This window comes from Vipera ursinii (genome assembly GCF_947247035.1).
Source record: "Vipera ursinii genome assembly, chromosome: Z".
NCBI classification, from domain to species: Eukaryota; Metazoa; Chordata; class Lepidosauria; order Squamata; family Viperidae; genus Vipera; species Vipera ursinii.
The window spans coordinates 86,395,992-86,408,571 of NC_139517.1; the positions used below are offsets into that span (position 1 = coordinate 86,395,992).

Consider the following 12,580-nt stretch of genomic DNA (forward strand, 5'->3'; position numbering starts at 1 on the left):
TACATAAGGAAACAACTGCATTTTTCTTTCTTTTTTCTTCTTTATTATCCTTAGTTCATATTCATAGCCTATGTCTTTTAACTTTGGGGGGATTTTTGCAAAATATTTTTATTTTCTATAACAACAACAACAATAATATTTGCATATGTGTACAAAGTCTAAGCAACTTTTCACAAATCAAAATGTCCACCCAACTTTTATCTCTTTTTAGCATTTAGCATTTTAGAAAGCAAAGGAGCCCATTTTCCTCATTTAAATTGTTAAATCAAGTATAGTGGTTTAAATTGTTTTATCAGTAAATTGTAATTATTGTGAACAGTGCATTTTTTGTAAACTACTTGTTGCTTTGCAAACAAAAAAAGCTATAATATTAAATGAAAGATGAAACATTATGATAAAAGAAGCTAACAAAAATACTTAACATAGTGTATTTAACCCAATGAAAATCTTCCTCAAAAAACATTTTCCATCTTCAGTAAATGTAGTTCCTAAATATTTGAACTCTTGATACTTGTTTTATGCTTGATCCCTCTATTACTATGCGTAGAGAAAACTTTTTTCTTCTGATTACATTATTTCTGTTCTGGATGTACCAAGAACCCCACTCCATTTTTTGCTGTGTCCCCTCCTGAATAGATAAACAAGTAATCTTCATAAAATTTCTTATTATCATATCCTTTGCGAATTATTTCAGTTAGTCCCATTATCTTGATCTCTTCTTTCCATTATTTAGCACATTTCTTCTGTTTTATTTCCCAAGCTAGGAAATAAGGTCATATTCAAAGTTCCTACTTTGCTGCCCTATCTCTTGGTTCTTTGACATTGCTGCGATCATTTCTCATTGGATCAATCCATTTTTATCTCATTTGGATTTGTGTAGCTGGGTCTGTCGCAACTTCACCAAAGCCCCCTTAGTCAGGTTGTTTCAGGACAACCTAGGATGGTCTTCAGGGCTGCCATAATGGTCCTGTGGCACAAAGCCACACTATACTTTGCTCAATCCTAGCAATCCTTTACCTTGCCCTGTTACCACCTCTCAGAATGTGGATGTAGTGCTAGACTTAGAGAAGCATTTAGCTTTGCCAGGGTAGGCATTCACAGTTTTACTGCAACTAAAATTTCTCATTTTTTATATACCATAGAAATATAACAGAGAAACAATTGCAATCAGTTGGATAAATAGGGTGATTTTCCTAAGTGTATAAAGCATAAGTTAATAGATGAAAAGTAGATCATTGCACTCATATCAGTTTGCTTTTTAAATTTAACAATTTCCTCTATTCATTTAATTAATCTGACATTGACTGTTTGGTTTTTACTTTAAAGGTTATTTTTAAGACCACTATTAATAAAAAGAACAGCAGGTGAATTAAAGACATGCTCTCATACTGGACGGGATGCCTCCTCTAAAGCAAAATCTATGGTAGCACTGTATATCTTTTTTAGATGATATTTGGTTTAAGTTTTGAATAAATATTTAAATGGCAAAAGTGAAACATTAGTATTCTGACTTGAGGAAGAGGTCTTTTTTCAAAATCTTAAATACATACGTTTATGTCTAGTGATCAAAGCTTTCTGTGTTGGGTTACTTGGTTATACTAAAATGTTTTTTTTTCAGAAATACAATAACTGATTAAAGATTACTTTCTGATAGAAAACCTCAATGAATACAAGAGAGCGTCCAAGTCCTGTGATTTTTACAAAGTATTAAAATGCTTCTAAAAACTGTTCACGCCCAAAAATATTGGAATTCTGGTGTGAATGTTATAAGACATTTGAATGTTTTGTTACTAAATTGATTATTATGATTTGAATATTACAATTTTTCATATATTAATTGAAAACCCTGTAATATTTATATAGCAATAATACAGTTGACATACATAAATCATATATTTCATTTCAGACAATGTCATTTGCTAAAAGTCCTATTGATTATTTTACAGATAATTTTACAGAGATTGTTTTCTTCTGAGCATTTAAAAGTTTGAGGAGCTGCTGTAGTCCCACAGGACATAAAATAAAGCTTTCTGTAGCTGAACTTGTTCTGAATTGTTCCCGCAGTTTGAGCTTTTTATAAGAGTGCAGAATACCAGCACATTAACTCCTTAATACATTTAGCATACACACACACACACACACCAAAATCTGTATTGCTTTTTATATCTGTACTTTTTCCTAAAATATGTTATCCTGTGACATAAACAGATGCTGCTTTAACAATACAATACATTGTGTATCATAAAATTATCTCTATTTTAATCATAGATACTTATTTAATGAGACACAAGCAAGTTTCATAAAAATGGATTTAAGAGAGGTTTAGTGTTTCGTTTTTGCCACATTATAGGAATATGGTACCTCATGCTCTAAAGTATTTGCGCCTTGTGTGTAGTAAAAATTATTTTTCTTAAGTCTAATTTAGTTTGGAAAATTATTCTACCTTTTGTTTCAAATACAAGTAACCATTTTTTAAACTTGCAGAAATGCAGTTAATTATAAAAATGATTTTAGTTGCAGAAAAAAGTAATTTCATTATTCTGTTTTATTCACTGCTTTTATCTCATCTTACTTTTATCCTACTGTATTTTATTCTATCTTGTTTTATTGTGCCTGACACCCGTTGTTTCTTAATGTAGGGAACTGATTAATCAATAAAGCTATACGATATAACATTGCTTTATCAATCTTTGTCATTTAAGGAGAACTATTTGCATGTATGTTAAAGGAAACTGCTCTAGCACAAATACCGGTAGGAGAAAATGCAGTTAATATTTTATTTTTTGAAATAATATTTCAGATATTTTGAATATATTCCCTCCTCCTATTGCTGTATTTGTTTAATTCTTAATGTTTCTCTCCTTTTTTAAGTTTATGAATGCACAGATAGAATAACTTCTTGTTATTCTAACATTGAATTTGTTTACTTGACTTTTTTAAATTATTAGATGCAGCAAAATTGTACTGTACATGGGGCAAGGGAGGTAAGTGTTTTTATATTGTGTTTTTTAATTCAACTGAACCCAGCAGAGTTAAATGTAGTTTGGAAACATGGGGAAGAATTAATGATTGGAAGATATGGAGTTGGTAAATTATTTATTCTGGCCCGGAGGAAGCTGAAAAGCAGAGTGAAAGACTAATAAATCATTTGTGGTGGTGCTGGTTGTCACTTCCAATTATTTTAGACGGTTTTGTGATAAACTGCGACACCTGCTATATATGCCTACACTATCCCTTGATGCTGGTAGTGCAGCTTATTCAGTTGATTATCAAAGGCAAGTTTATCTAAACATTCTACAGGTTAAATGAAGAATTGCTAGTTCTCCCAACATTCATTTCTGTAGATGTCTCACAGCGTGTTGGTGCAACTTTGCATTCTTTCTATTAATGCCAGGTTTTCTTTAGTGCTGTCTAGGAATAAAAGGATTGATCTCCTTTTGCAGTAGCATGTATTTAAAGTTATATATTATATTAGTAATTCGACTTTATAGTATTTAAGTAGGGAATGACAACTATGTCTTAACATTTGGGGAATTGAGAATCATTGGATGAGATTTTACACAAATTGTAGTGTGTACATAAGTGCCAAAGTTTATATATTTTGGCATTCTTATGTACGCGGTATAATTTGTATTAAATAAAATTTATAGTTTATTCCCCTTGAGTGTTTAAAGAGAGTTTTTTTAGAAAAATTATGCAAAGGGTATGCCATATAGTTTTCATTTCTTTTATATTTCAGAATAGATTGAAGCTGTCACTGATTTTTGCAGAAGTTACAAAACCACGATTAAATGTCATTTGTTTAAAGTACAGGTGGTCCTTGTTTAGTGACCATTTATTCAGCAACAATTCAAACTTACAATGGCACTGAGAGAGTGTTAATTATGATTGGTTCTCAAAATTCTAGCTAGTGCAGTCCCTGAAGTAATGTGATTGTGATCTGGTTGCTTGTACCTAGCTCACAATTATGACCTTGCAGCACTCCACAGTGATTTGATTGCCATTTGCAACCTTCTTTGTCAGCTTCTTACAAACAGTTGGGAAGGTTCTGAATGGTGACCACGTCATGTCCTTGCTTAATGACCTACTGTATAGTTATTTGCTTAATGACAGTAATTGTAAGTACTAGAATTTCTGCACTAAGCAATGAAATCACATGACGTTGCATTGTAGGATCACTTCACTTTGCAACTGAAATTCCTGCCCAATTGCCTTTGTAAACTACAGACTATCTGTATATGATTGTTGTATACAAACCATATCAAGTAAACCATTTTTATCACTTGAGCTTTAAAATCACAATAACAAAACAGTCAAACTGGGAAAATCGTAGGAGTGTTTCAGTATGGATGACTATCAGTTAAAATATATACTGATATTCTAGATTTTTTCATTAGTTAGAGTCTAACAGAAAGCAAATTAAAACAAAAGAAGCAAAAGTTGATTATATATAGATAACAAAATAGGGGACTCTGTGGTAAGCTTATAAAATTATATGAAAGAGCCAGTGATATATAAGGCATGCCCTCAAACTTCTTCATAATTTTGTCCAAATGAAATTCTAATCTGATATTTCAGTATGGCATATGATAGACATTTTCTTTAGATTCTGCCCAAGGTGAGTAAACGTCAGCACAAAATAAACTGTTAGATTTTGTGAGCATTAAAAAAATCCTCTTAAACAGAATGTATGTATTTAAGATTAGTGAAGACTGCTTTCAGTAAGCAGGTCATCTGAAAATGGTTTTGAAAAGGTACAACAAATTACACAATAGAGCTGCCAATAGTTGGATGTCCTTTGATCTATATCAACTTGTTTTGGGAATGGCCACACAGAAGCGTTCACAGTTATATTTGTTCGGTATATTAAGTTAAAAAAGCAGCCTTTGGGAGAGGAAAGACTGGGGGGTTCGTACAATCAGTATGAGAAGCCATTTGAAATGAACTATTGGTGATTCAGTTTTGCTTATCATTACTCTGTTTGGAGAAATTCATATGTTGTAATAATTCTACTACAAATGGGTAGCATCCCACACACAATATTTAATAGTGTTGGAAAGTACATTAGTAGATCCTCTACTCCAACCCCCTGCTGGTCTAACACTTAATGTAGAATAAATCTTAGCTAGCACTTTGTTTATAGTAATATACATCACATCAACAAATGAAAGAATAGAAGAGCCTGCCCGATGAGCCAAGCCATATTTGTAATTTTCGATAACCAGCCTCCTGTAGGAACTCACAAATATGAGTAACAGAATAACAGAGTTGGAAGGGACCTTGGAGATCTTCTAGTCCAACCCCCAGGAAACTCTATACTATTTTGGACAATGGCTGCGTAATCTCTTCTTAAAATCCTCCAGTGATGGAACACCCACATCATCTGAAGTCATCCATTCCACTGATTAATTGTTCTAACGGTCAGGATATTTCTCCTTAGTTTTAGGTTGGTTATCTCTTTGATTAGTTTCCATCCATTCCTTCTTGTTCTGTCTTCAGGTGCTTTGGAGAATAGGTTGACTCACTCTTCTTTGTGACAGCCTCTCAAATATTGGAACACTAGTATCATGATACCCTGGTTCTTTTTTTACTCGACAAGACATCCCCGATTTCTACATGTTTTAGTAGTTGTCCACTAGGACTCTTAGATTCGTCTTACAATTACTGTTGTTGAGACAGGTTCCATCTATTCTGTAGCTGTGCATCTGGTTTTTCTTACCTACGTGTAAAACCTTACTTTTCTCACCATTGAATTTCATTTTGTTAGATAAGGCCCTGTGTTCAAGTCTGTCAAGGTCCTTCTGGATCTTGAACCTACCTTCTGGGGTAATGGCTAATCCTGCCAGCTTGGTGTCATCTGCAAATTTAGTGAGTTCCCTCTCCATCCCTTCATTTAAATTATTTATGAAGATGTTGAAGAGTACTGGGCTGACAGAACCTTGGGGTACCCCACTACTTCCTCCCTGTAGATGTAGTTCCATTAAGGACAATATATTAAGTGCAATTGGTCAGCCAGTTATGAATCAATTTTGTGGTGATACTGTCTTTCCCACATTTTTCTAACTTACCAAGAAGTAGGTTGTGGTGTACTTTGTCAAATGCCTTACTGAAATCCAAGTATAATACGTCCACAGCATTTTGCTGGTCCATTAATTTATTCACTTTGTTAAAAAATGAAATAAAATTTATTTGGCATAATCTGTTTTTGACAAACCCATGTTGGCTTCTGGTTATAATTTTGCTGCTTCTAGATGTTCACATATTTGTTGTTTGATTATCTTTTCCAAAATCTTACCAAGTATTGAAATCAGGTTGGTAGGTCTATAGTTTCCTGGATCCATTTTCCTCCCTTTTTTTTTGAAGATGGGAACCACATCAGCTCTCTCCCAGTCCTCTTGTAGTTTCCTGGTGTCCCAGGATCTTAGAAAGATATGGTTCAATGGTTCCAAGATTAACTTCTGCCAGCTCCTTCAGAACTCTGGTTCTGGTGATTTGAACTCATCTAGGGTAGACAATCTAATCCCAGTACACAACTAGAAAGTTTTTTCAGAAAATCAAGTTTGTCTACTATGATTGAGATATTTATTTGATTTTGATCCAAGAGACCCAACTTCAAAGTCATCTTATATTAGTCTTGTATGTACAAAATTAGGGCCATATATATTGTATTCATTTTGAAAAACACATGATGTATATGCAGTAAATAATAATAGCTTGAAAGAAGTTGAACAAAAGATTGTGATGACAAATACAGGATTAGTTTATCTTCCTTCGTGGCCCATAAAAGAAGCATGGTGTTATCTGATAAATCTGTATGAGACTGTTCCCCACTTGAGTATTTATTTATAATTGTGACCATAGTGGTTTACAGTTTTGTTTCAAAATTATCTCTTAAAAGAAACACATAACAAATAAATCCAGAAGGAAACTAACTAAAACTAGTATTACTGTAATGAATCAAATTAAAGATAAGTAGTTTTCTTTATATTTGAAATCAGAAATCTAAATAAACATTTTAAAAAACCACATTCCAAAAACGAAAAGGCCGTGGGCCTTAGAGTTCAGGGATCTTTAGAAAGGTCTTCCTTGAAAACCTCTAATGCCTGGATAGGTTCATGATGATAGTTATATCTTTATATTAATGTTATATTGTTGTGAAATATTTTCCGTATACTAGAACGATGTGATACTGTGATGAAACTAAGCTCAGAATTATAGCTGTAAGTCGTTGCAGTCGTAAGTCAAGTAACACACAATTGGATTCAAAGTTACGACCATTTTTTTACTGTCATTAAGCAAATCCATTTTCTCCGTGGAGCATTTTTTTCAACAAACTAAGCAATAGAAACCTACAAAAATCCCATTGCAAAGCTTCCGGTTTTGCATCACGGTGAGACGGACACAGGAAGGCAAGGCTCTGCCTTCTAAGCCTGATTTTGTCCTGCTGGGGTCCCTGAAAAGGGCCTAAAGTTGCCCCAAAGAGGTGATGAAGGAGGGGTGCCTTGTCGATCACAGAGAGATGGCAGTCTCTCCGTTCGATCCAAGGAAAGCCCTTAACCTGCAGGGGAAAGACCAGCCACACCTCTGTGACCAGCCATTAGCTGCTGACAACCGAAGAACAAAAGCTTTAATTAGCACTTCGTAAACAGCATGTTTAGACTGGGTGAGATTATTGATCCTTTCTTTACTATTTTACAACTGAATTTCCTGGGAAAGGCTCCCAAGAAGACTAAAACCTCCGGATGTGAATGGAAGCGGCATTTTAAATTTAAGGGGGACAGAAATACATAATACTGAAATGAAAGTAATGCAAAACTACAGTTTTGATAAATTTGAGAACTGAGATAACTGTTAAGACTTTCTGTTTGGGAAAAAAAAACACCATTGAGGCAAAATATAAGAAATCAATCCTTTGTTTTAAGAGTAGAAAATGGACTTTGAATGACATCTAGTGGTGGATTTGTGCATAGCACTATAATTTGCTTGGTGATTCCTACCCTGGGAGAACAGCTGGCAATAAAGGAAAATGTTATGGCATACCTATCATCCTGACCTTCTTGGATTATAAATACCCTACTGATCTTGGACTTTTGATTTCAAGAGCTAGTGGGAGAGAAAGAAAAAAATCACTTTGGACTACGGATGGCTGGGAGAGACTTTTGAGCTGTTTTCAGAGAGGTTGAACATTTTGAACACTTCGAACATTGTGGATTACAACCTTGCCTAATTGACAATTTTTGGGATACTTGAGACAAGGGATTATTATAAAATATTGCTTTCAGAACTGAACCTATACTTTGGAATCTATTGGATTATAAAGGATACATATAAAGACCAGAAAACTAATCTCCAGGAATGATGTCTCAAGTAATAACAAACACATTTCAGAAACAAATATATTCTATGTTACAACTAATTTACCAAACAATTGTTGAATGCAAAGAGGATATAAAAAGAAATCATAATGAGACTAAAAACAATGTAGACAATATAAATGAGCAAATCTCTAAATTAAATCTACAACTAGAAAGCTTCCAGATAACGACCACAAAGTATGAACAAATCTAGAAATCAGAAGATAAAATAGAGAAAATGGATTTAGAGGTGGAACAGATAAGAGAACTGCAAGACTTAGCTATAACAATGAAAATGCAAAAGACCTTTTATCCCTTAGGTCTACAAAATATATCTGATGGCAAGGAAAAAGATGTTTAAAAAAGGGGAAATTTCACAACTTGGGAGAGAGGAAGTGAAAAGAGAAATGGTTGGAGAAAGGAAGGAGTTGTTTAAGGAATATAAATGGGTGGAATTTCCCCCCCCCGCCCCCCCAAAAAAATAAAGTTAAAAAAAAAACCTTACCTAAATTGTCTCCCTCATGCCAAGCAATTGTTACAAAAATAGAAAAAAAACCCTGGGCGATCTAATTGCCCTGGCTTGGAAAACAACTTGGCAAAGAAAGAAAGAGATTTAAAAAACAGAAGATTCGACCTTTTAGAAGGGGCATTACAGGTTTAAATGCTCCTTTGAATAAGATTAAAAAAAAACGGAAGATTTTTAGACATAATTAGACTTTTATAATGAAAGATAGGATTTAGAATTAAGATAGCCTTTTTTCTTTTTCTTTTTTTGATATGGGAAATATGAAGATAAGGATTTGAATAAAATTTTCAGCTATATAAATGTTTAATATCGAGAAAATCATAACTGATAAAGATATTTCAAATACTGATGGGAAATCAAACTTTAACAAGATGCTTATATCTAACTTTGTATAGATTAACAGTACCAAAATTGTAATGGTGTAATGAAGAGAAAATGGAAAAAATATGGAGAAGAAAGGAGGATCAGGGAAAAAAATACTGGATTGTGTAATATTGAACAGATTTATATTGAAAAGTTAATGTTAAATATTTGAACCCAGACAACATGTTTACTAAGCACTAAAGACTGTAATTCTTAAAATTTAATAAACGTTTAATTATAAAAATTCAATTGCAAATTGTGATTATGTGAGTGTGGGTCATTTCAAATGGTCATAAAAGTGAGCCAGTTGCAAACACTCAGTGTGATAACTTGACTCCCGTAGCTCTGAGAAGGTCCATTATAACTTTGAACTATCCTTAAGTGATTGGTTGTAACTACCAGCTGACCTATACCCAAACACTGAGCATTCATTAGTCATAGGTGCAAACTGTCAATTAAAAATGCTGGAATGTCCAATTAATGCTGGAAGCTGTGTGTGTGTTGTGTGTAAAAATGAGTGAGAAACCGATATATCAGCTGTGAAATACCTTTCCTGTGAAATCCTCAGTGAATATACCTAGAACAGGGGTAGGAAACCTCGGCTCTTTCATGACTCATGGATTTCAACTCCCAGAATTCCTGAGTCAGTATAGCTGACTCAGGAATTCTGGTAGTTGAAGTCCATGACTCATAAAAGAGCTGAGGTTGCCTACCCCTGACCTAGAGTTACCCCATGTGTATTCCCGGACAGTGCTGTGCATCAACTATTTTTTATTTAGTTACATTTATATACCGCCCTTTCCCTGAGGACTCAGGGCGGTTTACAGGGAATTAAAAAATCCACCATACAAAAGTTAAAAAACCAAATTAAAAAATATTAAATTGACCCTGTACACTTAAAACCCCAATTAAAAATTTCTCCTCAGCCTGGGCCTGAGAGCTCAAAGAGCCAGGTCTTCAGGCCCCGGCGGAATGATCGGAGGTCGGGGGCAGTTCTCAGCTCCACCGGCAGCTGGTTCCAGAGGGCAGGCGCTCCCACTGAGAAGGCCCTATCCCTGGGTGTCACCCGCCAGCAATCTCTTACCGGCGGAACCCTGAGCAGACCCTCCCTGTGGGAGCGCACTGGGCGAAGGGCGTTTGATGCCGGCAGCAGGTGTTCCCTCAAATAGCCCGGACCCAGGCCATGTAGGGCTTTATAGGTAATAACCAGCACCTTGAATTTCACCCGGAGGGCAACCGGAAGCCAATGCAGCTCACGGAGTAGAGGTGTTACATGGGAGTATCGGGAAACCCCCATTACAACTCGCGCGGCCGCATTCTGCACCAGTTGAAGCCTCCGAGTGGTCTTCAAGGGCAGCCCCATGTAGAGAGCGTTACAGTAGTCCAAACGGGAGGTCACAAGCGCATGAGTAACCGTGCGTAGGGCGTCTCGGTCCAGATAGGGACGCAACTGGCGCACCAGGCGAACCTGTGCAAAAGCCCCCCTGGTCACGGCTCCTATGTGGTCTTCAAAAGTGAGCCGTGAGTCCAGGAGGACGCCCAGGTTGCGAGCCCTATCAACGGGGGGTAACACCTCACCCCCCATCGTTAGAGGTGGAATAACTTGGTTAACCCGAGATGCCGATATGCACAGCCACTCAGTCTTGGCGGGATTGAGACGAAGCCTGTTTCTCCCCATCCAGACCTGAACCGCCTCCAGGCACCGGGACATCACGGAGAGGGCATCGCTGGGTTGGTTCGGGGTGGAAAGAAAAAGTTGGGTATCATCAGCGTACTGGTGATACCCCACCCCAAAACCACGAATGATCTCGCCCAGCGGTTTCATATAGATGTTGAACAGGAGAGGCGAGAGGACCGACCCCTGAGGAACTCCACAAATGAGAGACCTCGGGGCGGATCTCTGCCCTCCTGTTTAAAAGTTCAAGGAGAGTTTAAATGTGCTGCTAGTTTAGTTCAGGGTATACATCTATGTTTATATTTTTTATGATCAGCCTAGAGTAAATTGGTGCTGTTACCTGGCTAAACAATTAAATAGGAAACAGATTATAAATAATAACAATGAATAATGAAAAGGATTAAATACTTTATTTTGCTAGAATTTTACCCTGGTTCTTATTATATTTAATAATAAATAATATTTTTGGATATATAAACGGAAATTCACAGTGATATATAACAATAGCATTTAGACTTATATGGCACTTCCTAGTGCTTTACAGCCCTCTCTAAACGGTTTACAGAGTCAGCATATTGTTCCAACAATCTGGGTCCTCATTTTACTGACCTCTGAAGATGGAAGGCTGAGTCAACATTGAGCCAGTGAGAATCAAACTGCCAAACTGCAGGCATCTGGCAGTCAGCAGAAGTAGCCTGCAGTACTGCATATACAGACTTCAGTTCTGGGAATTAAATTTTGCTCAAGGTTGAAAACGACTGCTTTAAGGAATTCTTTCATAGAATTTTGAGATCATGTGGTACAGTTTGCTTTCGTTCTTTGTGAATGATAAGTTAAAATTTTGATTTTGCTAACCACTGATAGCAAAACTACAATGTATATGTGCAATGCATGTGTGTAGGAAGCCCCTTTTCCTTATGCATTGTTATAGTAACAGAGCTGTCAGATCTCAGTCCCTCTGCTTTTGACTTTGACAATTAAAGTCATGAAAGTTGTATATTTTGAACTTCCTAGACATTGCTATCATTCAGATTCTTGGATATAACATTCATGTGTGGCAAGTTCACGAGGCCATATGTGTGATATATTTTCTATGAGGCTTAATTTCCTGTCAGCTTTACAGCTGGAATAGTATTTAAGATACATAGAGAGTTATAATACAAATCATAGCTAGTTCTGTAATAAACTTTTAAAATGCCAGGGTGTATTTATGTGGTATTTATTTGGAATAAAAAAAGTTTTGGAGGCTCAATATGAGTTTATTTAAAGGAGAATAAATAGAAGAAAAAAAATAACTAGAAGATTTTAGAGACTGACATGATTAGCTTTTGTTTAAAAATGGCATACAAGTTCTTCATATCAGGCAATTGTAGAAATTCATTGACTTTTCCAATTTATTATGATAATAGTGTAGTAGATTTCATGTACTAATAAAATCTTTCAAACTGTTACTACATAATATATTAGTATAGTGTGTTGTGGTGCTTTCCTTTGTAATGAACTAAATATATTTTCAAATGTCATAATTTGGGGGGGAAAAGAAATAACCTAGATTTTAAAATCATGTTTATTTCTGTGAAATAACATTAAAACATAATGATCATTTTACACTGAAAAGTGTGCAGATTTATAAGAAAAGTATATTCAGAGCTCAACATGTTT

At 35.5% G+C, this 12,580-nt stretch overlaps 1 protein-coding gene across 7 annotated transcripts in view; it reads left to right on the forward strand.

The window, feature by feature from the left end:
• Positions 1–12,580, forward strand: part of TBC1D5 (TBC1 domain family member 5) — a 343,189-nt gene that overhangs the window by 24,603 nt on the left and 306,006 nt on the right. For 3 of the 7 annotated variants that reach the window (XM_083376127.1, XM_083376130.1, XM_083376131.1), the window contains one exon: positions 2,949–2,984. The exons of the other annotated variants lie outside the window; for them this stretch is intronic. The gene's annotated coding sequence lies outside the window, so the exon portion shown is untranslated. The remainder of the gene's footprint in view (positions 1–2,948; positions 2,985–12,580) is intronic. 7 annotated transcript variants of the gene reach the window in all.